This window comes from Protopterus annectens, chromosome 11.part0 (genome assembly GCF_019279795.1).
Source record: "Protopterus annectens isolate FY-2018-M chromosome 11.part0, PAN1.0, whole genome shotgun sequence".
NCBI classification, from domain to species: Eukaryota; Metazoa; Chordata; order Ceratodontiformes; family Protopteridae; genus Protopterus; species Protopterus annectens.
The window spans coordinates 1232746210-1232762568 of record NC_056745.1 but is presented as its reverse complement, the minus strand read 5'-3'; positions in this window follow the sequence as shown (position 1 = coordinate 1232762568).

Sequence of the window (16359 nt, the reverse complement as noted above, 5' to 3'; positions counted from 1 at the left end):
AAACAGTCACCAAGGCCATTGATGAGGGGAAGGTGGTCCACACAGCCTACCTGGACCTCGCAAAAGCCTTCGATACAATACCCCACTCGGGTATTATAGATAAGCTCACCAGCTTAAATATAACCCCCTATGTCACTAAATGGGTTGCAAACTGGCTCAAGGACAGAACCTACATGGTTAGAATTGCTGGAGCCATGTCAGACTCCAAACCAGTTACAAGTGGCATCCCACTAGGCTCAGTTCTGGGACCTCTCTTGTTCGGTATATATTTCTCGGAGGTACAGGCCAACATGGAAGGACTGTGGCTGACCAAGTTCGCAGATGACTGCAAACTAGGTGCCATAATCGACTCTCCAACTGACGCAAGCATCCTACAAAAGGGTCTCATAGAAACAGACAACAGGCACCAGAACCATGGCCTCAAGCTAAACACCAAAAAGTGTATAGTCATCCCCTTTGGCAAAAACAAAATGCCCGCAAATTAACACATAGGTGGTAATCCATTAAGTACGGAAGAAGTAATTAGGGACCTGGGGACCCAAGTTGCTAGCAATCTCTCATTTGAAAACCACGTGGCCAAAGTGGTTAGAAAAATATTTTATATAGCCCACCTAATCATGAAGGGATTCACATCTAGATCAGGGGAGGTCAGCGTGCCTTTTTACTCATCCCTCATCAGGCCCATAATTGAGTACAATGCCCCTTTTGGGATGTACCTCACCAGACACCTGCAGCAACTGGAAAGACCCCAAAAGTACCTCACCAAGAGGATCAAAGGGCTCAAACAGATGCCATATGCTGCCCGGTTAAAGAAACTCTGGCTCTACTCAGTGGCATACCGCCTGCTCAGGGGCAATCTGTGCCTGACGTATAAAGCCATGTCCAACCCGGAATTAATGGACATGCTGCACCTCAGAAAATCCAAATCCCATCTTGCTACACGCTCGAGAGACTTGAACATCAGCACTGAAATAAATAGGACATGCTGGAGGGACAGATTCATAACCCAGAGGCTCCCTTCACTCTGGAATAAAATCCCAGTCCAGGTTAGGCAGTAGTCCCTCATTGACTCTCTTCAAGAGGAATCTTGATGAGTGGATGGGAGATCGTAGGTTTACCCCGGGTATCACTTCTGTGTCACTGTTAGACAGAGGCACAGTATACTAACCTCAAAAAAGGGCATAGCAAAATTCATTTAAAATGGGTGGCGAAAGCCAAACACACTCTGGCTAGGCTTATAAGTGCCCTAGGGCAGATAGCCTAGTATGAACCTATGAACCTATGAATAGTTTACAACAAAAAGTAACACTATTTAAAATTCTAGCCAATGTTGCACATGATTTAAATGACCAATCTCTAATGAAAGGCAAGTAAATGAGTAACCAATTTAAAAACATAGTGCAATACAAAACATTCTAAAACTATGTCATAAATCAGAATAAATATACAAATAATTAACAATTTTAATATAAATCTGTCCTAATTATATTTTTTGTGCTAATAAAACATTTTAAATTTATGGAATTATTTAGTTAAGGTTTCTTGTATGCTGCTAAGTTTAAATGGAGCCTCCAGTGTTATTCATTCAGTAAACAGTACAATTTGTTGTTTTAATTTTTAAGGCGGTAATTTAATCATATTTAAGTAAAGATGATAAAAACAAAAGCCATGAGCTTATAGTTTTGGCTTCAGCTAAAACACTCAGGAATTCTTCTAAACTGAATGATATAAACAATTTTACAGAAATAACTTTTATTTTCAATATTTTTTTTTAATTTTAGAGCCCATACTAGAATAGATAGAAATGTCTTTCTAATGACTTAAGTTGTATATTACACCCAATTAAGGAGGTACTGAGTGCATTATCCAGCCATAATGGTTTTATACCTCTTTTAATAATTTCTCCCAAGAAATCTGGTATTAGATGATCCAACGTGAAAAATTTTGGGATTGACTAATAAATCAAATTAATCAATTTTCAAATAACAATGTACTTGCTTTAATTTTGCTACAGACTCAAGTGTGCTAGCTTGCACTGCACTTTAATTGTTTTAGTGCTGTTTTAACTGCTTTTCTGTAAAAAAAAAATTCTAAGCTTGTTTCCTGCCTTTACTGTAACTAGTCTAGTCCAGATACAGATTTGCTGTATCCAGGACTATTTGTAAGCTTCTGAGCCCCCCAAGCCTTTCTGTGTTGGAGGGAAGCCTTCTAGCTTATTATTGGGAGGGGTAAGCACTAGGTAGCCTATCTACCTCAAGAGTAGTTTCTGGACCAGAAATTTTAGTTTATTGGCCATTTGGGCATTTTTTCCATCTCTTTCAACTTTCTGGTCTAAAAGCCAGAGTTTGCTCTTGTTTCCTACCTTTCCTATAACTAGTCTAGTCCAGATAAAGATTTGCTGTATCCAGGACTGTTTGTAACCTTTCCTAGAACTAGTCTAGTCCAGATACAAATTTGCTATATCCAGGACTGTTTGTAATCTTCTGAGCCCACCAAGCCTTTCTGTGTTGGAGGGAAGCCTTCTAGCTTATCAGTGGGAGTGGTAATCACTAGGTAGCCTATCTACCACAAGCGGAATGGTTTCTGGTCCAGAATTTGAAGTTTATCAGCTGTTTGGACAGTTTTTCCATCTCTTTCAACTTTCTGGTTTAAAAGCTCATGTTTGCACTTGTTTCCTGCCTTTCCTGTAACTAGTTTAGTCCAGATACAGATTTGCTGTATCCAGGACTGTTTGTAAGCTTCTGAGAGGTGCCAAAGTCTGCTCTTCAATTTTTCCCTTAGATCTGCTAGTTCCCTCCTCTCCTGCACTTTTAATAACTTATTAGTCTAGCACTTTACCATACTAGACTTCTTATAGCAATTATTGTAGCAAACAAAAGTGCTACCAGCACTAAACGTTCTACAAGGACACAACTCCAGTACTTTTTATTAATGCCCACCCCCCAGCCATATCTAAAAATCAGTTCCCTGTGTTTTCTCCTATTAACCTGGTGAACATGGACATCCTGAGGCAATGTACCAACTGCCTCATGTATACCGACAACCCACTCCTCTTACCTCCTAACACTCAGACTTGTGAGAGGTGCACTGATATATCCAAACTGGAAGCCATGAACTCTCCAGCCAGGAATAGCTTGCCAAGAGGAGAAGGTCAACACTTGCACCACATCATATGGAACACATAGCCCTCCAGAACACACACCAGCACTGCCTTCACATAAAAACACAAACCACACACCCACCTTCATGGAGGCTCTCAATAAAAATCTACCCAAACAGCAGAGACCTCCAAGGCAGAAACTCACTTGATCACCACAACACAACACTAATCACGAGACATATAACTCTTTTAAACAGCGTGCCACTCAACCAAAGCTCCTAAGAAAAACAGCATGCCAAGTGCACTAGCCATAGGTGACTCGATAGTGAGGCACACTGATGTCCCACCCACTAGGTTGAATAAGGAGAAAGTAACAGTCAGCTGCCTGTCAGGTGCCAGGATCCACCACATAATACACACATTCAGGTCCCTCAACAACAGGTACAGATATGACTCTGTCATTGCACATGTGGGTGTGAATGACCTGAGACATACCTCCCTGGAGAGACATGGAGGAGTTCTCGGATTATGTAGCCCAGGTGGGTATGACCTTAGCCCTGAGCAGCATCCTGCCATCAGCCAGAATGATACCACAGTACAAGTAGAAAATGATTGATTTCAACAATTGGCTATGTTTCTGGTATCATTCTAAGGGGATCCAGTATCTGTCTTCCTGGGATGACATGATTGACAGACCTCAATGCTTTACCAGAGATGGCCTGCATCTGTCATCACTGGGCTTCTGGATACTGGCCAAGGTTCTTGCCACCCCTGTAGTGCCTTTTTTGGCAGTGTTCCAAAGACCAAATTACCACAGTAACAGCTACAAACAAATGCAATCTGAGGGTCTTGCTGCTCAATTCTAGAAGTCTAAATCTCAAAATCCACTCATTGGAAGCACTCTTTAAAATGGAGAACATCGACATTTGTGCTGTAACAGAGACCTGGTTTAAGGCTGCAGAAAGCACCCCTGCACTACCAGGCTATAACTCATTCCACACCTTTCGGCCCCAGAACTTGGACCGAAGCTCCAAAGGCAGTGGTGTTTCCATATTCATAAAGGATGCACACACCTCCAGACTGGTAGCCCAACATAACGCATCACAGATACTTCAGGTGCAGATAAAATTGGGTAAGACAGCAATTCTAGTCGTAGCCTGTTGTAGGTCCCCGACCATGTCCCAAGACTCACACTCCACTTTCCTAAGCACCATGGAGAATATCAGGGTCCAACCTAACACTCTCATACTGGGCAATGTCAACTACCCCTCCATTAACTGGGAAAACTACTCATGCACCAATATACTTCTGCAACGTTTCCTGGAATTTATTAATTCCAATGTCCTGGACCAGCTCATTCTTACCCCCACTAGAGGTAGCAACATCCTTGATCTTGTCTTTACTAACATGGATGACCGTTGCTCTACACCAATAGTCAACTCCTCCCTGGTTAGATCCGACCACAAACTAATCACCTTGGAAATCCACAACACCCCACCCACCCACAAATGTAACCACCATGAAAAACTTCTCCAAAGCTAACTTTGGGCTCCTAAAAACAGAGGTGGCTAACTTCACGGCACCCATGCAAATGGAGAATAGTTGCATGACTGCCGAATCATACACCAGTGCACTGTATGAACATAAACACAAATGCATGGATCAAGCCATACCCAATAGAACCAAGATGCTCTCCCAAAAAGGAAGCCAGTCTGGTGGTCCCCTGCCAAAAACACACTATACAACAGAAGGAGGAAACTGATGCAGAATAAGGTGAAGTGCCAGGACAGGAAAAACTTCCTCATCAGCCTCAACAAAAAGTTGAGATCACTTATCAAATCCTCTAAAGCTAGCTATGAAAACAGAATTGCAGCAGACAACCACAAGGCTTTCTGTAGTTATGTAAAGAATCTCCATGGCAATACCCAGATTTGCTCTGAGCTAGTGCATAATGGTGCCTCCTATACCGAGCCAACAGATATTGCCAATATACTGGTCAACAGATTCAGTGCCAACTTTACCCCCCCCCCCCCAAAGGACCAATCATAATACCAGTAGATTGCCAGGCACCCAGTATTACTGCTGCACAGGTTTAAACAGCACTGTCCAAGGCCAAGAATACAGCTTCTATGGGACCTGACAATATCTCTGGCTGTGTTCTACATGAACTACAGAGTGAACTGGCACCTCACCTGTGTGCCCTTTTCAATCACAGCCTCACCTCAGGCTTTCTCCCTACTGAATGACACATTGCTACAGTCATCCTTCTCCACAAAAGAGGAGCAGCTACAGACCCTGAGAATTATAGTCCCATTAGCCTGACAAGTCTGATATGCAAAGGTATGGAACACATCATCATGGACCTAATAAACAAGGATATAGGGAATCTCCAAACTCTGGATCCCACACAGTTTGGTTTTGTGAAGGGTAGATCATGCCTGCAGAACTTGGTTTACTTCTTTGAATTAGTCACCAGAGCTGTGGATGAAGGCAAGGTGGTTCATACAGCCTTCCTTGATCAGGCCAATGCCTTTAATACCATTCCCCACTCAGGAATCATAGGAAAACTCACTAAGCTAGGCATCAACCCCTGTATTACTAGGTGTGTTGCAAACTGGCTCACAGATTGAACCCACAGTGTGAAAGTAGTTGACTCCAAGTCAGATTGCCGACCAGTCAAAAGTGGAGTCCCACAGGGATCGGTCCAGGCCAACATGAAGGGACTCTGGCTGACAATGTTTGAAGACGATTGCAAGTTGGGAGCCATTGTTGACTCCCCAAGTGATTTTGACATCCTACAGAAAGGCCTCACTGAGGCCAACGGCTGGTGTCAGAGCCATGGCCTTAAGCTCAATGCCAAAAAAATGTGTCGCCATCCACTTTGGGAAAAGCCCAGTTCTCATGAAGTACCAGATCAATGGTAGTCCACTGAACACAGAAGGTGTTATAAAAGATCTGGGAACACAGCTTGAAGGCAGTCTCTCTTTTGACCACCACATTGCTACTGTGGTCAGAAAGTCCTTCTATGTGGCACATCTCATTACTAAGGATTTTGCATCCAGGAAGAAAGAGGTCATTGTCTCCTTCTACTCTTCCCTCACCACGCCAGTCATTGAGTACAATGCCTCATTTGTCATGAAGCTCACTAGACACTTGCAACAACTGGAGAGCCTGCAAAAGTACTTCACAAAGAGGATCATAGGCCTTAAACACTTGTCCTATATGGAAAGAGCCAAACAACTCCAACTGTTCTCTGTCTTATATCGCCTACTTAGAGGCGATCTCTGCTTGACTTACAAAGCCATGTCTGACCCAGCTCTGTTAGAAATTCTACATCTAAAGAAATCCCAATCCCTCCACACCACATCCTCCAGAGACCTCAACTTCATTACCACAATCAACAGAACATGCTGGAAGGACAGGTTCATAACCCAGAGACTGCCCATGCTATGGAATAGACTTCCCATACATGCCAAACAGAGCACCTCACTGGCCCTCTTCAAGAGAAATCTTGATGAGTGGATGGGAAATAGAAAATTCCCCCTGGGGATCACTCTAGTGTCTCTACTTGACAGAAGCACTGGGAACTAAGGTCAGGTGGCACGATGTGAAGGTAATCCTATAGGCTAGGCGTGTAAAGGCTCCAGGGCCATTAGCCTAGTACACACCTATGAATCTATGAACCTATGTACAAGTTATAGACACAACCCTTGTGGCCCCTCTAAAAGCATTCCTGGCAAAATAACTTGGTTTGTAATACTTGAAAGACTTAAATAAGGAACTTATGTAACACAAGAATAATTAGACAATATTAAATTAACATTGAAGAAGAAACAAAATAAAGTCTTAAATTTAATGAAATAATTAAATAAACAATATCAAATAATATTAAAACGTAAGGTAACTACTGCTTGAGGAAAAAAATAAACTATGCTAATGTGTGATAACACCAAGGAGGTTGCACAGGTTGCTGTAGTATATTAGATGATGACCAGAAATAATCAAATTGCATGCTTAATAAATCCAGGTAATAGTAACGAGGTAACAGACTTAATGTTTTTAAAAGTTATTGTGATGACATTGATACGAGAGTTACTAATGTACTAGAATAAGAAATATTACAATCTTTACTGACTTTGAAAATACTAAATTATAGATAGATAAATATGGATATATGTAGTATATCTATTGGAGAACTGATTTTAATCAAACCCTTTTGGTTGACATCTGTTTAGCCAACAAAATGTATTCAACTATACAGATGATTGAATGGTGTGCAAGATTCCACAATTCTTGGTGTTGGGAAATATGCCCTTTTCCTGAGGTTTTGCATTCTTTGAGTTAGCATATATAATTAGCAGGGGGTGTGAGTAGTGCAGCTACCAACATGGGGGAGCAAAAAAGTTAGCTAGGGAATAGTTATTCTTTGGACAGTCAGGAAATACAGTGAGATTAGTTAAGTATTGTTTTTCTGTATCTGTGTGAATCTATCCAGCTGTGTTATTTTTAATTCTCCTGAGATTGAAACTCTGGTGTTTATCATACTTAGATATTTATTATGCTCGTGTTTTCTATTTTATTATTTATTATTAAATATTCTTATACCTTTCATTATGGCTGGTCTTTTACAGAATACTTTTAATATCTGGAGAGTACTTGTGCTTATTTTAGTTACACCTTGGCCACTCCAAAAAGCCTTGCTGCTTTGGTTGCACTCTACCATTTTTACTAGCACTGATTTTACTCAATATAACTGGATACACTTGTAAGAGCCTTAGCGTGGTTGACTGGTGGCATCATGGTTACCTTATATTCTGGGCAGAAGGGGTACAGCTAGTAAAACTGTGCCAACCTTCCCCAGGTGTGTGTGTGTGTTTGTGTGTGTGTGTGGGTGTGTGTGTGTGTGTGTGTGTGTGTGTGTGTGTGTGTGTGTGTGTGTGTGTGTGTGTGTGTGTGTGTGTGTGTGAAAATCAACTACCCAGGTGTAGGTATGTCAGCTACTTGGAACTGGGACACAGTGCACCAAAGTGAGTCTTGTCTGGGATCCAGAGAGACAGATAGTCCAGTCCCAGGTCTGGAGCATGTTCCCTGTGTGCTCTTGGGGGAAACTGTGCTTGATGCAGACAGATGCATCTGAAAATACTGTATAAATCCACTCCTGCTTTTAGTGGCCATCTCTCACTGGTGTCAGTGGTGAGGATTGAGGCTTCTTGATCACTGGCCCAGGGTAGAGAGGCCATCACAGCACATACTCTGTTATACAACTAAACAAGAAACTAAGATAAGAAAAGTCCAATAATGTCCAACAAGGCCAACTACGAGGTCAGGATAGCCTTGCAGGCTAAAGACAATCACAAGGCCTTCTTCAGCTTTGTCTGGAACCTGAAAGGCAATACACAGCATTGTGCTGAATGGATGATGAATGGTACTACCTTCACAAAGCAGGGTGACATAGTAAATGTACTGGCTGATAAATATAGCTCAAACTTTATTCTCCACTCCCTCCCATCTGTACCAGAAGAAATCCCTGCAACATACTTCACCCAACTATTAGCAGGGGACCAGTGCTGACATCACTCATTTAAGTCAAGAACGCAACCTCCATGGGTCTTGACAACATACTCAGATGCTTCTGAACAGTCTAAATCATGGCCTATCATGACCACTTGAGGGACTCTTCAACTACACCCTTGAAACAGGTTATGTTTCAAGTGAATGGAGGACAACAGCAGTCATTCCACTCCATAAGAGCTGACCATTAATGGACACAGAGAACTCCAGACCCATAAGTATATCAAGTTTAATATGCAAAGCCATTTAATTATCATAGACATGATAAACAGGGACATTGGTAACTTGCTGACACTGGACTCATCACAGTCTGGGTTTGCTAAGGGAAGATCATGCCTACTAAACCTGCAGATTCTTTGAGAGGGTCAGCAAGGCAATGGGTGAGGGTAAAAAAGTATATAATGCTTATGTCACCCTGGCCAAGGCATTTGATGCAATAACCCACTCAGGCATTATTGACAAACTCTCTGAGATAGGTACTAATCCCTACATAACTTATTAGATTGCCAGCTGACTCACAGACATGACTCAAGAAGTCAGGATTGGTGAGACCACCTCTATCAAGAAATTGATCACCAGTGGAGTATCCTAGGGCTCTGTACTGGGCCCACTCCACTTTGGCATCTACTGCTCAGAAGTCAAGGCTAGCATTGAAAGCCTCTGGCTCACCAAGTACTCAGATGACTGTAAACTGGGAGCCATTACAGATTTCCCCAATACACAAACATCTTGAAAAAGGGTTTAACACAGACGAATGACTAGTGCCAATGCCAAGGCCTAAAGCTCAGTGTTAAAAATGCATTATAATGTCCTTTGTCAAACTGTCAACCCAAGTGAATTACTCCATTGATAAAACAGCCCTAAGTGTTGACCCAGTAGTAAGAGATCTAGGAACATATGTAGACTGCAATCTGGCCTTTGATTAACACATAGCTAAGATAGTAAAAAAAAAAAAAAAAAACATGCTGTGTCACCCACTTTATAGTAGGGGTATGGCATCTGGGTCCAAGAAAGTTATACTGCCACTCTACTTGGCCCTTATCAGACCTATCATTGAATATAGTGCCCACTTTATCATGTATGTAACCAGACACTTGAAACAGTTAAAATGTCTGCAAGGGTTTTTCACCAGTTGAATTCAGGACATGAATACCCTATCCTACACTGATTGCCTAAAGGCTATGTTACTGTATTCAGTCTCCTAGAAACTGCTTAGAGGGCATCTTTACCTGGCTTACAGGGCTTCCTCAGATTCAACCCTGATTGTAAGTTTCTAAGTAAACTTTATTCTTATTTATGACTACACAAGTGCAATTTACATGAAATTCCAAGTATCAAATCACCAGAGAGTACACAGGAAGCAAGGATAACAAGAATAAGAGTATAACATTTCAATTTTAAAAATATATTAAATACAAGAACCACAGAAGGATAAATACAACAATAACAACAGCAAAAACACACAAGCCCTCCAGATAGTCATAAGAAGAATACTGTGCATAGCAGCATGACAGAGTAGGATTGCACATGTTAAGATTGTCATACTTTGTTCATCTGCATCAGGCAAACAGCAGGCAATTGCACATAAATAAGAAAATATATTGCTATATCAATAATAAAAAAGATATTACACACTTTTCATATGGGCTATGTATTGTGAATGATTACTGACTAAATAGTCAGTGGCTGATATCAGAGTCCATAAGTCTCAACAGTGTTGTGTAGAAGCTGTTTAAGTACCTGGTGGTCCAACAGCGGATAATCTGATATCTCTTGCCTGAAGACAGTTGTGTTAACCAGCTGTGTGCAGAGTGAGAGAAATCATGAATTATTTTGTATGCATATGTAATGCTTCTTGCTGTGAGAGATCCTGGATTAATGGTAAGTTGGTGCCCATGATTTTTTCACCAACTCGCACCACTCTCTGTAGTTTCTTTCTTTTTGCTATTGTACTGTTCCCAAACCAAACTGTGAAGCTATTAGTGAGAATGCTATCAAGTGCTCCTCTGTAGAATGTGGTGAGAAGAGTAGGTGGGAGCTTTTCTTTTTTCAGGCTTCAGAGAACGTGGAGATGTTGGTGTGCATTTTTGACCAACTGTTCAGTGTTCACAGTCCAAGAGAGATCATCAAAAATTTGCAACCCTGAAAGCTTTGTAGATTTGACTCTTTCCACCTCTTCACCATTTATCATGAGCTGTGAGCGTCTTGTTGACCTTTTCCTAAAGTCTATAATGATATCTTGTGTTTTATTGACATTAAGGTCAAAGTTGTTCTTCGCACACCAGTCAATCAATGAGTACACCTCACCTCTGTAAGCTCTTTCATCATCCCCTTTGATGAGGCCCACAACCATAGTATCATCTGCAAACTTAATGATGTGATTGGTGTTGTATCTTGCAGAACAGTCATGGGTGTGAATGATGAACAGACAGTTTAGCAGACAACCCTGAGGAACACCATTGTTGAGTATTAATGCATGCTGAGGTGTTGTTGTGCGCACATGTTTTCATGTTGTATGTTTGTCAAGAAGTTGAGGATCTAGTTGCACACGAGCTTGCTAACTCCAGGATGCACAAGCATTGGAACCACTGTACTGAACGCCAAGCTGAAGTCAATAAACAACAGCCTGACATAGTTGTTTCTTCTCTTCATATGACCAAGTGAGAGGTGGGGTGCCATTGAAATAGCATCTGCAGTGGATCTGTTAGCCCGATAAGCGAACTGTAGAGGGTCAAAGGTGGATGGAAGGTTTTCCAACAGATGCCTTTTAACTAGCCTTTCAAAGCATTTTATAAAATTTGAAGTTAGAGAAACCAGTCTGTAATCATTCAGGCAGGCTGGATTACCATTTTTGGTGATAGGGACAATTTCTGTCACCTTGAAGCAAGAGGGAACTTTACCAAGATTAAGGGAGGTGTTGAAAATATCTGTTAGAACTGAGCATAGTTGGTCTGCACAGCCTTTAAGTACTTTGCTCTGCTCTGCTCAGTATTTTATCAGGATCCTTCCTGGAGTTCACATTCTTAAGTTGAGATCTCACTTCATTGGAGTTAAGGCTGAGAACCCCTCCTCCTAATCAATAGGTAGTCTTGTAGCAGCCATGTTGCTCTTCTCTTCAAATCTACCAAAGGAGGAGTTTACCCTGTCCAGGAATTCATTGTTGTCTTCATACTGATCTGACCTGGTTTTATAGTGAGTAATTTGTTGTATCCCTTGCCAGATACTCCTGATGTCCCTCATGTCTGCAAACTGACTTTGTAATTTTTTTCCATATTCCCTCTTTGGGCCTTTTTTATGTCCCTTTTTAGGTTGGATGGATCTGTTTATACATGTACAAAACAAACAGTACCAGAAACACTAGATTCAGGGATTTGAACTTTGTTTTTAAATATAAACAGACCAATTTACTGGTGAAAAGCTAACAGCATACTGAGTACAGCTCCTGGGAGACAGCATCTATTTGGTGTGGTTGCTTTTAGCATGTTTACTTTTAACTTAATTGTAAGTCAATGCAAACAGTACTGTAGCCAAGGTATAGCAAAGGTGTAAAATATTAAGGGGTGCGATTGACAGTTTCTGCATTTTAATTTTATTTTTTTCTGCACCAAAATGCTGGTAGAGAAAGGCACTTCAGTTCCATTCATCATCAGCATCATCATCATTATTATTATTATTACGATTACTGTATTACTGTTCATAGGTTCATAGGTTCATACTAGGCTATCTGCCCTAGGGCATTTATAAGCCTAGCCAGAGTGTGTTTGGCTTTCGGCACCCATTTTAAATTTATTTTGCTATGCCCTTTTTCGAGGTTAGTATACTGTGCCTCTGTCTAACAGTGACACAGAAGTGATACCCGTGGTAAACCTACGATCTCCCATCCACTCATCAAGATTCCTCTTGAAGAGAGTCAGTGAGGGACTCTGCCTAACCTGGACTGGGATTTTATTCCAGAGTGAAGGGAGCCTCTGGGTTATGAATCTGTCCCTCCAGCATGTCCTATTTATTTCAGTCCTGAGGTTCAAGTCTCTTGAGCGCGTAGCTCGATGGGATTTGGATTTTCTGAGGTGCAGCATGTCCATTAATTCCGGGTTGGATATGGCTTTATACGTCAGGCACAGATCGCCTCTGAACAGGCGGTATGCCACTGAGTAGAGCTGGAGTTTCTTTAACCGGGCAGCATATGGCATCTGTTTGAGCCCTTTGATCCTCTTGGTGAGGTACTTTTAGGGTCTTTCCAGTTGCTGCAGGTGTCTGGTAAGGTACATCCCAAAAGGGGCATTGTACTCAATTATGGGCCTGATGAGGGATGAGTAAAGAGGCACGATGACGTCCCCTGATCTAGATGTGAATCCCTTCATGATTAGGTGGGCTATATAAAATGTTTTTCTAACCACTTTGGCCACGTGGTTGTCAAATGAGAGATTGCTATCAACTTGGGTCCCCAGGTCCCTAATTACTTCTTCTGTACTTAATGGATTACCACCTATGTGGTAATTTCTGGGCACTTTGTTTTTGCCAAAGGGGATGACTATACACTTTTTGGTGTTTAGCTTGAGGCCATGGCTCTGGCACCAGTTGTCTGTTTCTATGAGGCCCTTTTGGAGGATGCTTGTGTCGACTGAAGAGTCGATTATGGCACCCAGTTTGCAGTCATCTGCGAACTTGGTCAGCCACAGTCCTTCCGTGTTGGCCTGTACCTCCGAGAAATATATACCGAACAAGAGAGGTCCCAGGATGAGCCTTGTGGGACACCACTTGTAACTGGTTTGGAGTCTGACATGGCTCCAGCAATTCTAACCATGTGGGTTCTGTCCTTGAGCCAGTTTGCAATCCATCTAGTGACATAGGGGTTTATATTTAAGCTGATGAGCTTATCTATAATGCCCGAGTGGGGTATTGTATCGAAGGCTTTTGCGAGGTCCAGGTAGGCTGTCAATGGCCTTGGTGACTGCTTCAAAGAAATCAACCAGGTTTTAGAGGCAGGATCTGCCCTTAACAAAGCCAAACTGGGTAGGATTCAGTGTTTGTAGGTCCCCAATATCTTTATTTATGAGGTCCATGATGATCCTTTCCATAGCTTTGCAGACCAAGCTAGCCAGGCTTATGGGGCGATAGTTTCCAGTATCCGTTGAGGCACCACCTTTATGGAGAGGGACCACTGTTGCTGTACGCCACTCTTTGGGCACATATCCTGTAGTAAGGCTGAGATTGAACAGTAGGTTTTATGTTTGCGTTTAGCTCTTCTTGGAGTTCATGTAGGACACAGCCCGGGACACCATCTGGTCCCATTGATGCTGTGTTTTTTGCTTTGGAGAGGGCGGCTCTTACCTGAGCATCTGAGATGTCAGGGGGGCAGCACTCTGCTGGGATAGATATTTGCCCTTTTGGTGGGGAGGGGGGGGGAGTTTGCACTGAACCTGTCAGCTAGGATGTTGGCAATGTCTGTGGGTTTGGTGTATTTTTTGTCATTTTGGACTAATTCTGAACATATCTGAGAATTACCACCCAGGTTCCTAACATAACTAAAGAAAGCCTTGTGATTATCCTTAGTGTCCTGTGCAATTTTTCTCTCAAAGCTAGCCTTAGACAATTTTATGTGTGCCCGTAGTTTTTTGCTAATACTGATCAGTGATGCCTTCCCTTTTTGGGATTTTGCTCTATCATTTAGTAGCTTCCTCCTTCTGTTGTATAGTTTGTTTATGTCTGGGGTCCACCAGACAGGACGTCTGCCTTTGGAGGATTGGGTCTTGGTTTTATTTGGGATCGCATGATCCATGCATTCCTGAAGGTGTTCATAGAATGTGTTTATAAAGGATTCTGCAGTCTGGGACGTATTTTCCACAGGCCCGAGGGCTTTGAAGGATTCCACCTCAGTTTTGAGGAGTGTGAAATTTGCTTTAGAGAAGTTTTTCACTGTGGTTTTCTGGGCAGGGGGTGGGGTCAGGATGTGAATATCCAGTGAGATTAGTTTATGGTCTGATCTTACCAGTGAGGGATACACTTCTGGTCTGGAGCATAGAGTCCCCATGTTGGTGATGATCAGGTCCAGTATGTTTTCCCCTCTTGTGGGAGTGGTAACAAGTTGTTCCATAGCATTTGAGTTTATAAATTCTAGGAACATTTGGGCTAGGGTGTTGGAGCTAGAGTAATGCTCCCAGTCTATGTTTGGGTAGTTGAAGTCGCCCAATATAATGGTGTTTGGAGAGACCTTCATATTTTCCAGTGTTCTCAGGAAGGCTGAGTGGGGTTCCTGGGTTTGGGAGGGTAGTCTGTAGCAGGCTATAAACTGGAAGGCAGTTTTACCCACTGTTAGTTGCACATGGATAGTCTCTGATGCTTCGTGCTTTGCCACCAACCTGGAGGTGTGGGTATCTTTGATAAATATCGATACTCCCCCTCCTTTTGTGGTTCGGTCCAAGTTTTGGGGCCGAAAAGCATGGTATGAGGTATAACCTAGTAGTGCTGGGGTGCTCTCGGGAGCCCTGAACCAGGTTTCCGTTACTGCACAGATATTGATGTTCTCCATGCTAAGGAGAGTTTTGAGTGCGTGCATCTTGAGGTTTAGACTTCTGGCGTTGAGTAGCATTACTCTTAGTTTCTTATCCCTTGTGATACCTATAGAGGTGGGTTTGTCTTTTGAGCCTTGCCTAAAAAAGGCACAATGGGGGTAGCAAGAGCCTTTGCCAATATCCGAAAGCCCAGGGGTGACAGGTGCAAGCCCTCCCTAGCAAAGCATCGTGGCTTGTTGAGCATATCATCCCAAGCTGACAGGCACTGGATCCCCTTTGAATGGCACCAGTACTTAAGCCAATTGTTGAAATTGATCATCTTGTCTTCATATTGTGGCATCATTCTTGGTGAGGGTAAGATGCTACTCAAGGTCAGGGTCATACCGGCCTGGGCTACATGCTCAGAGTGCTCCTTTATGTCTCTTTTCATGTAGTCCAAGGAGGTACATCTCAGGTCATTCACACCAGCATGGACAATGACTGAGTCATATTTGTACTTGCCTTGGAGTGACCTGAGTGCTTGTGTTATGTGGCGGATCCTAGCACCCGACAGGCTGCTCACCGTGACCCTCTCCTTGTTCAGCCTGGTGAGCGGGACGTCAGTGTGCCTGACGATAGAGTCACCTATTACAAGTGTATCAGGTGTGTTGTTTAGTCTTAAGGACTGTGACTGTTTGGCACACTGGCTTTGTGAGATGTGTGTTGCATGTGTTTTGTTTTGGGGTAGCGGCTGCTTGGGTGTCTGCTTTGGAGGTCTCTGCTGCTTCAGCAGATCTTTATTTAGAGCCTCCGAGTATGTTTTTGTGTGATTATGTGTTTGGTTTGCTGTCGTGGTAGGTCTATGTGAGACTGGAATTGTAGTGAGTTTGGTTTCCTTTTCCTCCTGACTGGTTATGCCAGTACTGAGTTGAGAGAGCTTAGCCTCCAGTTTGGCTATATGGTTGCATCTCTCACATGTGTTGGAATTTGTTGGGAGGAGGAGAGGGTTGTCTGTGTACATGAGGCAGTTGTACCATTGCCTCAAGATTCCCAGATTCATCAGCTGGACCAGAGAGGAGATTGACAATTGACCTCTGGACATGCTAGGATAGTATTGGGAATTCCTTTATAATTGAAAAAAAGGGCCAATGGGGAACAAGGTACTCAAGGGGAGTTTGTGAGGGTGTAGTGCTTTTA